Consider the following 16,259-nt stretch of genomic DNA (forward strand, 5'->3'; position numbering starts at 1 on the left):
AACATCACAAAAACTTCAAAATACATCAAAACAAAGGTAAAATATACCTAAAATTTGACCACAAAAGCAAAGCCAACACATAACTCCTAACCCTCATATTTCAATCAACTTTAGAGGTTCCATTTCAACTTTAACCATGAGGATTAGAGAGAAGCATTAAACTAAGCAATTATGAAGCATTTTTAGGCCTATTTTGCACTTTAATTCCACATAGAGCTATTTACATAACTTGTAACACAAGTAAATCACAAATCAGCACATCAAACAGTAGAATAACCACAATTTCAAGAGCATATATATCATGGAATCACACATCAAGTAGCACCATCATATATCAAAGTATTAGAATCAAGAACATAGTAAAAATCCACAAAAAAGACTAACCAACCAAGTGAAAATACTAATGAGAAACACCATATACATTTTTAACAGCCTCTAACATGCTAAAATAACACAAGAAACAAGGCTCAAGCATCAACAACAATCACAAGAACTTTCACACCATTTTTGGAATTTTTATCAAGATTTTAACAAAATTAAAAGTGCTAAACTAATCAAGAAATCAACATTTTCACCAATATTTTCCAGCCAATATTAACAGGTAAAAATCACCAAGAATCAACAAAAATATCAAGAAAAGCATTAGGAAATTTTTTAGGAATTTTTTGAAGGTCTTTGGCAAAAAACGTGGTGTAAACAGCACTGAACAGTGTATATCTAGCAAGAAAAATTGCAAGGAAATGAATTAGGCAGACAAATCAAACCCAGGCCCAGTTCAGGTTGGAAAACGGGTTCACAAGAGGCCTAGGGATCGTTGGATCGATCCAGTTGGATCAGATCCAAGATCCAAACATCAGGAAGGCCTAGGGCGCATGGCATTAGCACACTACAAGAAAAATGGGTTTTAGCATCAGCTGAAAAATAGGTAAAAAGTAGACGCTAATACCTTTTAGCATCAGAATAGCATCCACAAAAGTGACGACAGTAAAAGCCTTGAAGCTAAACACTAGCATCCAACTGACGCTAAAATAGCATCTACAAACGTGGATGCTAAATTTGAGGCTAAATGGGTATGAAAAATGTATATATAAATGCAGACGCAACTTTAGCATCTACAAACGTTGATGCTAAATTTAGCATCAACACAGTGTTGATGCTAAAATTAAATCTAATTAACAAAATTTAGCATCAACACTGTCAAATAAATGCAGATGCTAATTTGATAATTTTCTAAATAATAGCATCCACATTAACATCTTGTTCACTGATGCTAATCCACCTGAGTGTATGTTATTATTTTTGTTGGTTAACGACCACCAACTAGGCTTACACAATAATTTTTAAGATTTAATAATAACAAATTAAATTAACACTTAGAAGTTGAGGCATCCAACAAAATAACGATCAAATTAAATATTGATACTCAAGTTTAATGATAAAGAACTACACATATATTGAAGTCTTAAACATCAAGTTAGTAGAAACTAAATGTTATAGTAAAGCGCCAAAACATAACCTATGTGTCACTAGTTTTGGTTATCCAAAAATGTTTGGCATATGCTTAAGTCTTCACCTTAAAATTAGTAGAAATTAAACATAACCTAAAGCCCAAAACATAACATGTCACCAATTGAAAGAGAACAGAGGTCATCCAAAAGATTGATCATCAAGAGCAGGATCATAATGTGGATGTTGAGGAGTGTGATGAGGTCGAGTCGTACTACAAGAGCCACCGCCTGATTGATTGTCTAGAGCTTCCATGCATTTCCTAAATTCTTCCATTGCAGTTGAGAATTGGTTCTCCAAATGTTGTGATGCTGAAAAATATCATTCACGTCGGAAAAGTGTAAGGATCACAAACTTCTCGCAGATAAGAAACAAATAGGAAAAGATTACAAAGGCAAACAGTAACAAAAATCTGCTGCACCCCTCCTAAGCCCAACAATACAACAGGTTTACAAATCACCACAATTTTCAACCACATAAACCCAGCCACAACAGGGCTCACATGTAAAAAACCAGAAAAACAGTGTTGCACAATGAATAGAGGCAAGATAATTCTTTTATATCCTTACCGAAAGTGTTGCAAACCATTGATCTTGAGGAACATTTTCCCAACACTCATAAATTTCCCGAAATTGAAGCCTAATAGCCAACCTAATTGCATGAGCAGCATCTTTGCTAGCAGTAAATCTACAACAAAAAAAAGTAAATTATAAATAAGAACTGCCCAAAATTGTAACATTACTAGAACTTCTCATTAACAATACATTACTAATAAGAAATAAGAGACTGAAATCTTGAACATTACTAGAAGTTAGTCCATATATTCATATTCATCATATTCTTCATCTTCATCTTCCTCTGCATTATCCCCATCCTCCCCGTCATTGTCCTCCTGCTCCTCTTCCTCCTCCTCATCTTCTGAGTTACCAACTTGAACAATTGGGACAATAACCTCCTCAACCTCTTCAATTAGTGCTTCATCAGCTAAACCATGTAGTAAGTCATGTGTGATGATGGGTAGTACAGTGACATATCATCGCATTGATAAGGAATTTCATCCTCTGCTGTTTGGCATAAACCTGTCCCTGTATAAGTGCAAATTGACCTCTCTAGGAGTCACTAAGTCTTTCAAACCCAGCCTATGAATATTTACCGCATCATACATAAATCTTCGATCCATGTCTACAAGGAAAACATGATCAGAAAGAAACTTAAGCTACTGCAAAGTGGTAAACAAATTGAGCTTGAAGCAACTTTCAAGTTTCAAGATAGGCTCTTGTAAAAGAGGTTTGAAGATAGGCTACAAAAGTATCTGCTACAACAATTGCTATGTATTCTACTCAGATTTGTTTGACTTGATAAAGAAGAGAATGACCTGGGTACTCTAACTTTGACGCGGGAAAGGCCGATCCCACATCGATTCAATATTTTATCCCCTGGCCACCGTGAATTTTAGTAAGCGCCCACACCTCCACCCCCACAATATACCAAGGGCACACTAACAAAGTCATCTAAAAACCCAAAAAAAATCAACATGATAGAGCACCGAATGCTTAACAACAAATGCATACTCCCATAAAACCAAAAGCCATAACAGGTTGCTACTGTCCACCTAAACAGAAAACAGGACAGCCGCTAATTTTGAAAAATAAAACCAAAGAGAAGGTCTTATTTAAGGCATTTCTTATGCCTCTTATTTTAATTCAATTTAATCTTGGCTTTTTCAACAAAAGAGAAGGTCTTAAAAGTTAATCAAAAACAAAAGAAAGGTTCTTAAAAGTTAATCAAACAAAGTTTCAGATGCAAAATAAAAATAAAATTAGAAGTGTACTGAATAAAGGAAAAAAATGCCTTTTATCAAAATGGACTTGGTTTTGTGATAGTAAAAAAAGGGTACAAGTATTGTCCATGACGCATCGATACAAACACGGACGCACAAACTCCAATAATAATTTAAAAAAAACGTAACAATTGAATGTAACCACATATGTCGATGTCACATTACACACAAAACATCAAAGACACCTTTTATTTGAAATGTCAGTGGACCAAAGAAAATCAGAGTAATTAGAATAGAGGACTCATATTGAGTTTTTGTTTTGAATCTAATTTGTTTAGATTGTAACGGGAGCCATTTGACTTTATTTTATTTTAGTTATAGAAATAGGTTATTTATAAACACTTATATCATAAGCACTTCAACATCTAATCTAGTTATATAATAATCACAAACCACCAAACCCATTCACAAACAAAATGCCTTAAAATAGTTACAAAAAGTAACTGTTTTATACATCAACAATAAAAAACTAGCTCAAAATCTTGAAGACCCTTTTAATCAAATGAACGAGAAACAATTAAAATTACAGTATTATATAAACAGATCCATATAAGCTCATAACTTTTCAAACAAAATTAAATTATTTAGTAAAAAAATTCAACAGATCTATAATTTCAGAAAAAACAATCGGTTCATTTAGCTAGAATTAATCAAATAAAATTACAAAATAATAAAATATGCAAATTAACCAAACAATAAACAAACTATAATAGCAAACATCTTTAGAAATCACAGACCATTAAAACATCTTCACATATCTAAAACATAAGAGAAGTGGACAGTTGAAAGAGAAAAGAAGTATACCAGTTTGAGAAGAAATTGAACAGAGCAAAGCTTCGCATCAGATTTGAGGAATCGAACAGAAAATAGCTTGAAGTCAGCAACGGCGAGATCGAAGATGAAAAGTACGAAAACAACAGAAACAACAAAATCTTCGCAGATTTGGAGCGATTAGGGTTTAAGAACAATTTTGGGATTGATTTTGTTAGGTTTAGGAACAACACAAATTGGGAATTTTAGGTTTGGAAAACATTTTGAGAAGTGATTATGAGTGATTGGAGAAGAAATCGTGATTCATGGTGACGGTGAGAAGTGATTCTGCGTTTCATGGTTTGAGAGGAAAAAAGAAATCGCGTTTGTGTTTTTGGGAAAGTGTTTTGGGTTTTTTTTTTTACAAGGTGTTTTGAGATATTTAGGGAAAGTGTGGGAAGAGTGAAAAAATTTGTGGGAAACCAAAATTGACAAAAATAATAGTAACAAAGAAAAGATAAATAAAAAATGAGTAAATTTTTTAGCATCAGACATTGTAGATGCTATTTGTAAAATAAAAAATTTAGCATCAGACTTTGTGGATGCTATTAGTAAAATTTGGTTAAAAAATATAGCGTCAACAAATAGCGTCCATTTGACTGAAGCTTGATTTCATATAAAAAAGGAATTGAAAAAAACGCATTTGCATCAGAATTTGTGGATGCTAAATGGACACCAACAGACAATATTAGCATCAGAAATGGTCTGAAGCTAAAAAAATTGAAGCTAAATAGCAACTTTCTTGTAGTGGCATAAGCGAGCATGTACTGAATTAAGGTGGGGTATAAAAGCCAAACGGAAGCCATATGCACTCATAACTTAAACCACTTCTCTCTCTAACATGATCCTAGAGAGAGAAGCTCTGAAAATGAGCTTAACGGAGAAGACGATCGGAAACGTCTTCCGGTACGGTGGTTGCTCGGAGCGCCGCCGTACCGGAGACTTTTTCTTGCATTTTTTCGAAACTTTTTGTACCAAAACGATCGTCTATCCCTCCTCTCTCTACTTCTGGCCTTGATTTTCGCATACTAAAGCTTAATAACCCTAGATCTACAAAAAACATTCGGACAAAAACTTGCACATGAACACAGGAGGATAGGAAACGAATTTACCTTGAGCTGGATTCGGATGTTTGAGACAAAACGAAGGAAGAACTTCAAGGATTCTTCGAATCTTGTGAAGTGATGCTTTCGTGTTCTTGATCTTTCGCACTTCTGGCTTTCGTGTTCTTGTTCTTTCGCACTTCTGGCTTTCGTGTTCTTGTTCTTTCGCACTTCTGGCTTATGTATTCTTCTGGAGCTGATTGGAGTTTGTAACGAACTCTGATTGGTACTGGATTTGGATTCAGATTCGTGAATTGTTATTGTTGATGAACAATTCGCGAATTGGCTTGGAATTGATGTGCTTTCTGGTGTTTGTTTTGTGGATTTGGTGATGATGATAGTGATAGATTGGTGGTTTCGACGACTGTTGTGGTGGTTAGGGTTTTGGATGATGATGATTCTGTTGAGGTTGAAGATGAAGATTCATCTTCATTCTTCAATGTTCTTCAGTTTTTCAGAGTTTGTTACGATTTTGATTTGTTTTTAAGTGGAGAGAGAAATTGTGAAGTGTTTGTGATGAGTTGGAATGTGATGAATGGATCTGCTTGACTTTGACCATTGAGTCAGCTTTTATAGCTGATGTGTAACTGCCTGGACCTGTCATAATCTGCCATGTGGCGTAACTAACTCTTGGACAAATGAAAACCTGACACGTGGCACTTGGACTGATGACTTGGACAATTAAGGACTAAAATGCAAATTTTAGGAATTTAGGACTAAAAAATAAAAAAGTAAAAATAAAATGGATTAAAATTGGTAATTGGAAAATAACGTAAAGCGAAACGATTAAAATTGACAAAACGGACTAAAACGAACCAATGGCCTAAATGAGGTACTTTAAAGTACCTCTCTGCCGAAATTTCGTGTAAAATGACCAAAATGCCCCTGGGGCTGAAAACGACTAAAAATGACTCAGATGAAATTTAAAAAATGGATTTTTATCAGGAATTGAATCAAAGACTTATACAAGCAAAATTAAAAGACTCAGAGACAGTTTTTTTTTGATTTAAACAGTACTTGACACTTGAAATGACCAAAATGCCCCTAGGGGCAAAACTGACTCAAAATGACTTCAGATGCAAATTTTGGAATGGATTTTGACATAGAATTGAAATGGAGACTTATTCAACCTATTTGAAAGGACTCAAACAAAAATTTGAAAGACTGAGAGGAAATTGACATGGGAAATGACTAAAATACCCTTACATGTGAATTTTGCAAATGAAATTGAAATGAAGTGCAGAGAAGGGGGCAATTGATCAGAGATAGTTCAAATAACTTGAAATGCAAGAAAGGAAAGATTGATTAGTATTTTTAGGTCCAAAATTAGGGTATAACAGCTGCCCCTATTTAAGTTTCTTTGTCCGGAGAGTCAAGAGACGAAGTCTTAGAATTGACGGGACGAAGATACTTAAATATTAACATTTGCACTGTTTTTGGACGTAAAAATACGCTTTCAGATTTTCAAAATTATGAATGATATGCAATATTTTGATTATGAATGCAAGACAAACAACTGGAGTCTATGGAACCTATCATGTCACTGAGGGTTCAGGTGGACATTGACAGGGTAGACAAACCAGGGATAGAAAATAAGGTACAAGCTGTTCTTTGGGTCGAACTAGTCACTTGACCAAGGAATACAAAACAAGAGATAGGTGCAAGCTGTTCTTGGGATTGAACTTGGCGCTTGACCGGAAACATAGACATATAGGCAGATACAAACGGTTCTTTGGATCGAACTTGACACTTGGTTGAAAACACAAACAGATAGGCAGACACAAACTGTTCTTTGGATTGAACTGGCTGTTTGGCTGGAGACATAGACAAGAGGGTTGATACAAGCTGTTTCTTTGGATCGAACTTGCTTGTTGGATTATCACCACATCATGTGGGAGAGTGCAGACTGTTCTCTTAGATCGAACTTGTCGTTTGACCGATAACAAAGCATAAGCTGGGTACAAACTGTTCTTCAGATTGAACTTGCCGTCTGACTGATAACAAAGCATAAGCTGGGTACAAACTGTTCTATCGAACTTGCCGTTTGTCCGGAAGCACAGGTATACAAGCAGGTACAAGTGGTTCTTTTTTTGGATCGAACCTGGCACTTGACCAGTAACAAGATACAAATTGAAAGTCTGGCTTAACAAGATACCAATTGAGGGTAAATTGTTATTGACTTGATTTGGAAATAGACATGACCATTTTTGTTGGCCCAAGAGTAAATTGAGAGTAAATTGACATTGATTTGAGTTGAAAATTGACATTGAAAGTTGAGATTGAAAGTTGAGATTGAACAGAGACATAGACATAGACATTGGAAATTGGAATTGGATTGAGACATAGACATTGACATTGGATTGGAGAGTTGCAATTGACATTGAAATTGGATTGAAATTTGACATTGACATTGACATTGACATTTGACATTGACATTGAGATTGGATTGAAATTGGAATTTGACATTGGAGATTGGACATTGAAATTGGAATTGGAATTGGAGATTGACATTGGAATTGGAATTGGAGATTGCTTCGAATTTGACAGTTGAAATCGAAATTGAGATTGGAAATTGCTTCGAATTTGACAGTTTGACATTGAAATTGAGATTGGAAATTGCTTCAAATTTGACAGTTTGACATTGAATTGGTTTTGACAGTTGAAATTGAAATTGGAATTGACTTTGAGTTTGACAGTTGACAGTTGGATTGGATTTGAAATTGGAGAGTTGAAACTTGCATTGAATTTGGCAGTTGAAAGTTGGATATGCAACATGTAGGTATGGTATAACAAGATTATTGGATGTATGAACACATAAAATGCATGATTATGCATGTATGAATGCTTGGAATGCATGATTGGTTGGCAGTTTGACAGAGAAGTTTCGCAGAGATAGACAAAACATTGGAAAATTGGGCACGTAGTGGCTCGTGCTGCAACATATTCACAGGGGGAAAACCTCTTTGGAGAGACCGTCGTTGAGAGACGTATCAAAACCATGGCTGAGGGCAATAAAACTTGTAAAGAAGGGACCCTTGGAAAGTCCTTGGATACAGGTCGCCGTTGTTAGGCGTGTCAGTGCTGGGTAAACATTGGATGTTCGCATCTGTGGTCAATGCTTTTATATTCTTTTCATTTTTTCATTTTTCATTTTCAAACCCTACTCTTGCCTGAACCGCCCTTTCGGGTTTTCGATTCACCGGGGAGTAAAGATTCTTTTCATTGCCCCATTTTTGCCTGAATTGCCTTCATAGGTTGTCAATCAGCGGGATGCTCATTTTTGCCTAAGCCGCCCTTTCGGGTTTTCAACTTAGCGAGCTCTTTATTTTCATTTTTTCATTTTTTCATTTTTTCATTTTCATTCTGTTTTTTCATTCTTGCCATTGACCACAGATCATCCTGGGGAGTAACCTGCTTGTAACATGTATTGAAATAGACATTGACATTCATTCATTCATGCATGTTTCATTGAAATGTACCCTGTTGCTCATGTTTGCTTTCAAAATAGACAGAAAAAATGTTTTAATTTTTCAAAATGTTTGTTTCAGACATTGACATCATCAAAATAGAAAGAAAATGTTTTGTATATAGCATTGAAAGTAGAAAGAAGAATAGAGTTTCAAACAATAGCACAGGCTCAAATTGATGTAGAAGAGTGAAAGTCAGCCAAGGGCATGACTTCACGGATTTACAAAGCTTGGAAAATGGTAATTTTATTGGTTGGTGATACATTGAACACGATGACCGCTACATTTCATAGAAATTTTGAATTCACAAGTACAGAAGCTTCGGATGAAGACGATCATTGACAGTTGCAGATGCCCCAAGGGGTGATGGTGATTTGCCAGATATAGTTACTTGTCCTTTATTGTCAACCTCATTTTTGCATGAACCGCCCTTTCGGGTTTTCGGCTCATCGAGGCGCTCATTCTTGCCTGAGTTGCGTACAATCTCAGCGAGCTTTTTCATATTCATTTTTTTTTTGTCCCTAACTTTTGCCTGGATCGCCCTTTCGGGTTTTCGATCCACCGGGAAGCGCATTTTTGCCTAGGCCGCCCTTTCGGGTTTTCGACCTACCACGCTGTTCTTTTCTTTTTAGACAAAGTATTTCTTGACTATATCGGCGTTAACAGGATTTGGAAGCTCAACACCATCCACGTGTGTAAGAATCAAAGCACCACCGGAGAAAGCCTTCTTGACAACATAAGGACCTTCATAGTTAGGTGTCCACTTGCCCCTTGGGTCGGGTTGCTGACTCATCCTTCTTTTCAATACAAGTTCGCCTTCCTTGAATTCTCGTGGTCGGACTTTCTTGTCAAAAGCATTCTTCATCCGCACTTGATACAACTGTCCATGAGTCATGGCATCCATACGTTTCTCTTCAATCAAATTCAATTGATCATACCGACTTTGACACCATTCAGCCTCAGTTAACTTTGCTTCCATAATCACTCGAAGAGATGGAATCTCCACTTCCAGAGGGAGAACTGCTTCCATACCATATACCAGAGAGAAGGGAGTTGCCCCGGTTGAACTGCGCACTGTAGTACGGTAACCATGCAGGGCAAAAGGTAGCATTTCATGCCAGTCTTTGTAAGTAGTGACCATTTTCTGAACAATCTTCTTGATGTTCTTGTTAGCGGCCTCAACTGCACCATTCATCTGAGGTCTATAAGGAGAAGAGTTGTGATGTTCAATTTTGAATTCTTCACATAAAGCTTGCATCATACTATTGTTCAGATTGGAACCATTGTCAGTGATGATTTTGTTGGGAACACCATATCGACAGATGATGTTATTCTTGATAAACTTGACAACCACTTGCTTGGTCACATTTGCATAGGAAGCAGCTTCAACCCACTTGGTGAAATAGTCAATTGCCACTAGAATGAAACGGTGTCCATTGGAAGCTTTCGGTTCAATTCTTCCGATCATGTCAATGCCCCACATAGAGAAAGGCCATGGGGAAGAGATAACATTGAGGGCATGTGGAGGCACATGAATCTTGTCAGCATAAATTTGACATTTGTGGCATCTCTTAGCATGTTTGTGGCAGTCACGCTCCATGGTTATCCAGTAATAGCCGGCTCTTAACAGTTTTCTTGACATGGTGTGGCCCGAAGCATGGGTCCCAAAGGTACCGTCATGTACATCATGCATCAACTTCTCAGCTTCTTGTTTGTCAACGCATCTCAACAAGACCATGTCATAGTTCCTCTTGTATAGGATTTCTCCGTCCAGAAGGAATTTACTAGCCCATCGTCTCAAAGTCTTTTTATCCCTGTTGGAAGCACCAGGTGGATATTCACGATTTTGCAAGAATTGTTTGATGTTGTAATACCAGGGCCTTTTATCATTCACATCTTCATCAGCCCGATCTGGCATATTTTCAATAGTAAACACATGAGCGGGTCTATCAAGACGTTGTACTTTGATTACAGGCACATCATTCCAGTGATTGACACGAAACATGGAAGACAAAGTAGCAAGAGCATCAGCCATCTGATTTTCATCCCGGGGGATGTGGTGCAGCTCAACCTTGGTAAAGTATGTCAACAGACGTCTTGCATAGTCACGGTAAGGGATCAACTTCTCATGATGAGTCTCCCATTCACCCTTTATCTGATTAATAACAAGTGCTGAATCTCCATAGATGTCAAGGTGTTTGATTCTCAGGTCAAGGGCTTCTTCAATGCCCAAGATGCACGCTTCATATTCAGCTATGTTGTTTGTGCATTCGAAAGTTATTCGAGCAGTGAAAGGAATGTGGTGCCCCTGCGGAGTTACAATGATGGCTCCGATTCCTTTACCATAAGCATTAACAGCACCGTCAAACACCAATCCCCATTTGCTGTTGGGGTCCGACCCTTCATTGATCAGTGGCTCTTCACAGTCTTTTGCTTTCAGATACATAATCTCTTCATCAGGGAAATCAAACTTAATTGGCTGGTATTCATCAAAAGGTTGATAAGCAAGATGCTCAGCAAGGACACTTCCTTTGATTGCTTTCTGAGCTTTGTACACAATATCATATTCAGACAACAACATTTGCCAACGCGCAATCTTTCCAGTAACAGCAGGCTTTTCAAAGATGTACTTGATTGGATCCATTCGGGATATCAACCAAGTTGTATGATTCACCATGTAATGACGCAGGCGTTTGGCAGCCCAAGCTAAAGCACAACAAGTCTTTTCCAGCATTGTATACCGAGTCTCACAGTCGGTGAACTTCTTGCTCAGATAGTAGATAGCATGCTCTTTCTTACCAGTCTCATCTTGCTGACCGAGAACACAACCCACTGAATCATCTAACACTGATAGATACATAATCAAGGGCCTTCCTTCCACTGGTGGGGCAAGGATAGGTGGCTCCAACAGGTACTCTTTAATGCTATCAAAAGCTTCCTGACATTCATCATTCCATACAACAGGCTGATTCTTTCTGAGCAATTTGAAAATTGGTCCACAGGTAGTAGTCATGTGAGATATGAATCTTGAAATATAATTCAGACGTCCGAGGAAACCTCTGACTTGCTTTTCAGTTTGAGGGGCCGGCATCTCTCTGATGGCTCGGACTTTGTCAGGATCAACTTCAATGCCTCTCTGGCTGACAATGAAGCCTAGCAACTTTCCAGATCGTACACCGAATGTGCACTTGTTAGGGTTCAATCGCAGCTTGTACTTTCTTAGTCTTTCGAACATCTTTTTCAAATACACAACATGCTGCTCTTCATCACTTGACTTCACAATCATATCATCAACATATACTTCAATCTCTTTGTGAATCATATCATGAAACAGAGTCGTCATACCTCTTTGATAGGTAGCACCAGCATTTATCAAGCCAAGCGGCATTACTTTATAACAGAACGTTCCCCACGGAGTGACGAAGGACGTCTTTTCTCTATCTTCAGGAGACATTCGTATCTGATTATAACCAGAGAAACCATCCATGAAAGAGAACACTTTAGATTGAGCAGTACTGTCAACAAGCACGTCAATATGAGGCAATGGGAAGTTATCTTTTGGACTAGCTTTATTCAAATCTCTGTAATCCACGCACATTCGAACTTTCCCATCTTTCTTTGGTACTGGTACGATGTTGGCAATCCACTCAGGATATTCAGCTGTCATGAGGAAGCCCGCATCAATTTGCTTTTGTACCTCAGCCTTGATCTTAAGAGCCATGTCTGGACGAGACCTTCTCAATTTCTGTTTGACAGGAGGACATTCAGGCCTTGTCGGTATCCGATGTTCCACAATCTTGGGATCTAGACCCGGCATATCTTCATAGGACCATGCAAAGACATCTGGATAATCATGGAGGAGCTGAATGATCTTCTTTTTCACTTCTGGCTCAAGTGCAGCACCGATCTTGATCTCTCGCTTGTTCTCTTCAGTACCCAGGTTGATAAGCTCAATTTCTTCCTGGTGAGGCTGAATGGTTCTTCTTTCTTGCTCAAGCAGTCGAGTGATCTCATACGGTATCTCTTCATAATCATCATCCTCATCTTCAGCTTCATATACAGGGAATTCAAAATTTGGAGGAACCATAGGGTCACTGTGTTCAACGGGTTTATTGTGGTTCAATCTGCATAATATGATTGGGATGATTTTAGAAAAATGTTTTTCTATGCAGATTTTTTAAAATTAATAAGAAAAATACAGATGTTTTGGTTTTTTCTGGCATTACCATTATTTCCAAGAAAAAGGCACTAAAAAAGTAAAAACAAAGATTCGCGAGAAAGACGACCACTTTTTATTGATTAACGACAATGCCGAAACAAACACGCCCTTACAAAGACATCACTTTCGCCTTGGGCAGAGCGAAAGGATTGTTCTTTTGAAAACAAGAAACATGAGCAACAAAACACATTACATGGAAGCATGCATGACTAAAGGAACATCAATGGCTTCCCAATTTCTCACAGTGCCTCCTGGTATAACAAATGCGGGCACGTGACCACCTTCAGCAGCATCTTCAGTAATAGCATTGATGAACCCAGCACTGTAGAAAGTTCCCTTTGAAACAGCAGATGTCGGGGAGAATCCAAGGCCCTCTTTACGCTTGTTTTCCAAGATCTGAATCACTTTGCCCCAGCCGGCAGCTTGCCCTGCTTGAACAGCCTTCTGGGCATCTTTCAGCGAAGCCATGCTAGCACCAGTCCTCCGGGGCTCTGCACCCTCTACAGTCAATCCTTGAAACGACGTCCCTTCAGCGGACCCTGCTTCAACACAAGAGAACGATGATACCTGGCTAACTAGATATGCTTCCTCACCATGCACAGTGACAATCTTACCATTCCTAATGAACTTGAGCTTCTGATGCAAAGTGGATGTGACTGCTCCAGCGTCGTGGATCCATGGTCTTCCGAGGAGACAGCTGTAAGAGGCATTGATATCCATGACTTGGAAGGTTATTTGGAATGTCTCGGGTCCAACGGTAATTGGCAAGTCCACTTCCCCGAGAACATCTTTGCGGGATCCATCAAAAGCTTTAACCAGATAGCTGCTACCTCTCAGAGAAATTCCATGATGGCTCAATTGCCTTAGGGTGGATTCAGGCATTACATTCAGAGATGATCCAGTGTCCACCAATACGTTGGATATCATATCAGATCCACAATGTACTGAGATATGTAGAGCCAAGTTGTGGTGTTTCCCCGCTTCAGGGAGCTCATCATCACCAAATCCCAAGTTGTTGCAGGCAGTGATATTGCTCACTATCCCATCAAATTGATCTACAGAGACTTTGTGGTCAACATAAGCTTGCTCCAGTATCTTCATTAACACCTTCCTGTGAGCTTCTGAGCTCATGAGCAGAGATAAGATGGATATCTTTGATGGGGTTTGTAGCAGCTGGTCAACAATCTTATAGTCACTTTTCTTGATAAGCCTCAGGATTTCGTCCAGGTTGGACTCTTCAATAGATTGGCCTGCTGGGCCAGTGTTCTTGTCAACGGGAGGAGCAACTGGTGGAGTTACCGTGGCAATGGGTGTGACCACCTGTCTTTGAAACAAGGGTGGACGGACTTTTCCACTTCTCAGAGTTGTGACTTCACTAGCAACATTATCAACTGTAGCTGGGGATACCAGAGGTACTTCCACCCCATTTTCAACCATGGTTGCATTGTATTTGTAGGGGATTGCTTTGGTAGAGGTATAAGATACAGGACCAGGTAGCCTGATCACCAAAGGCTCGACATTCTTTGCACTTTCAACAGGAGAGTCATGAAACACTGGTACAATCACACATACATCACTAGCAATCAAATACTTGTCATCCATCAGGCTCTGGATATCACCTTGTACTACACAGCAGCCCATAGGATTCTGAAGACACTCTGAACAAGCAGCATGATCATGGTTGAACAGAGACGCCTGGCAAAGTTTGACATGTAATGGCACCAAAGGAGTAACGACATTGCAGACATCCAACACAGGATCCTCTTGAGGAACGGGAACCCTTTCAAAGGCCTCGATCATATTGACGGCAGCATGGTTTGGAAGCGGGTTGTCAAGGACATGAGGAACACTGTTCTCAAAAGTCAAACGCCCTTTTTCTATCAGATCTTTCACAATATATTTCAGAGCAAAGCAACCTTCAATATCATGGCCTTGAGCACCCTGATGGAATTCACATGTTAGGTCTTGACGGAACCTGGGAGGTAATGGATTAGGCGGAGGCTTGCCTGGTCTGGTGACGCAGTGTCCCTTAGCCAATAGAGTTGGGAGCAGCTCACCATACCGCATTGGTATTGGTGGAAAAGAAGGCTTGGGTCGGGGACCCTGTTGTTGCTGTCGTTGCTGTTGAGCAGGAGGCTGTTGTTGTGTTTGCTGAGGGATAGCATTGACGGACATTGGTGGTTGACCCGGTGGCAGAGGATATTGTTGGTAGAATGGTGGGAAGAAAGGATGTTGGGAGTATTGCATGTATTGATGGGGCAAAGGTAGTTGCATGGCTGCTGCAGACGGGTTACCAGACACCATCCCTACATCAGATTCTTTTCTCTTGTGATGACCGTTACCGTACTTCTTTGGTGCAATGGTTGATGATTCACCTTTCTCGAGGACAATAATACCATCTCGGACGGCCTCCTCTAGTCGAGTGCCCATTGTAACCATATCAGAGAAGTTGTTTGGGGCAGAGACTATCATTCTCTCCTTATATTCCTTCTTCAGAGTCTTCAGGAATGTTTGTGTTAACTCTTCCTCATCAAGTCGAGGAGAAACACGGGCAGCTGCCCCTCTCCACCTTTGAGCATATTCACGGAATGTTTCATCTGATTTCTGAGATAGGGCTTTGAGAGAGTCCCTGTTTGGCCTCAGACGGGTGTTGAACTCATATTGACCTTCGAAAGCAGCAGCGAGTTCCTCAAAGGTATGGATGTTATCTTTGCTCAGACTAGTGTACCAATCTGCTGCATCATCTGTCAAGCTACTCTGAAAGCAGTGGATCATTAGTGCATCATTGTCGGCATAGTTAGCCATCTTTCGGACATACCGGATGACATGGTTGTGTGGGCAAGAAGTCCCATTGTACTTGTCAAATTCTGGCTCTTTGAATTTCTTGGGAACCTCAAATCGGGATACCAAGCACAGATCACGAGCTTTAGCAGGAGCACCATTGTTTCCTCGGCTAGCCTTGACCTCACGGAGCTCTCCAGCCAACTCCCTTAACTGTCTTTTCATAGCTTCCATTGCGGGATCTTGTCCACGCGGAGTATCAACATCAATCACCTGTTGCACAGTGCGTACAATAGGGTCGGTAACAACAGTGGTTACTTGAGGCATAGCAGTAGACACAGGAATCTGTCCTTGACCAGCAAAACCAGAGACACCAGCAGCAGTATTAGGAGAGTAGAAAGGTGGGAGTCCATAAGGACGGCCGTTGGGCATAACAAACCGAGCATCAGTAGCCACAGTAGATAGTGGGATAGAGGGAATCACCTCAGCAGTAACTGGAACAGAAGTGGCTGGCTGTTCTTGTGAAGCCATCA

The 16,259-nt window shown here is 39.4% G+C and overlaps 1 long non-coding RNA gene across 1 annotated transcript; it reads right to left on the reverse strand.

Annotated features, from left to right (window-relative positions):
- Positions 1–1,380: 1,380 nt before the first annotated feature.
- LOC146952997 (uncharacterized) lies at positions 1,381–4,512 on the reverse strand. The gene is made up of 4 exons (XR_015007979.1): positions 4,151–4,512; positions 2,312–2,688; positions 2,076–2,193; positions 1,381–1,817 (listed from the first exon to the last, which is right to left on the reverse strand). It is a non-coding gene; the product is annotated as an uncharacterized LOC146952997 (long non-coding RNA).
- Positions 4,513–16,259: the final 11,747 nt, after the last annotated feature.

The sequence above is a fragment of the Medicago sativa genome, chromosome 1, assembly GCF_051527215.1.
Source record: "Medicago sativa cultivar Bolivia chromosome 1, Bolivia_mono, whole genome shotgun sequence".
NCBI lineage: Eukaryota > Viridiplantae > Streptophyta > Magnoliopsida > Fabales > Fabaceae > Medicago > Medicago sativa.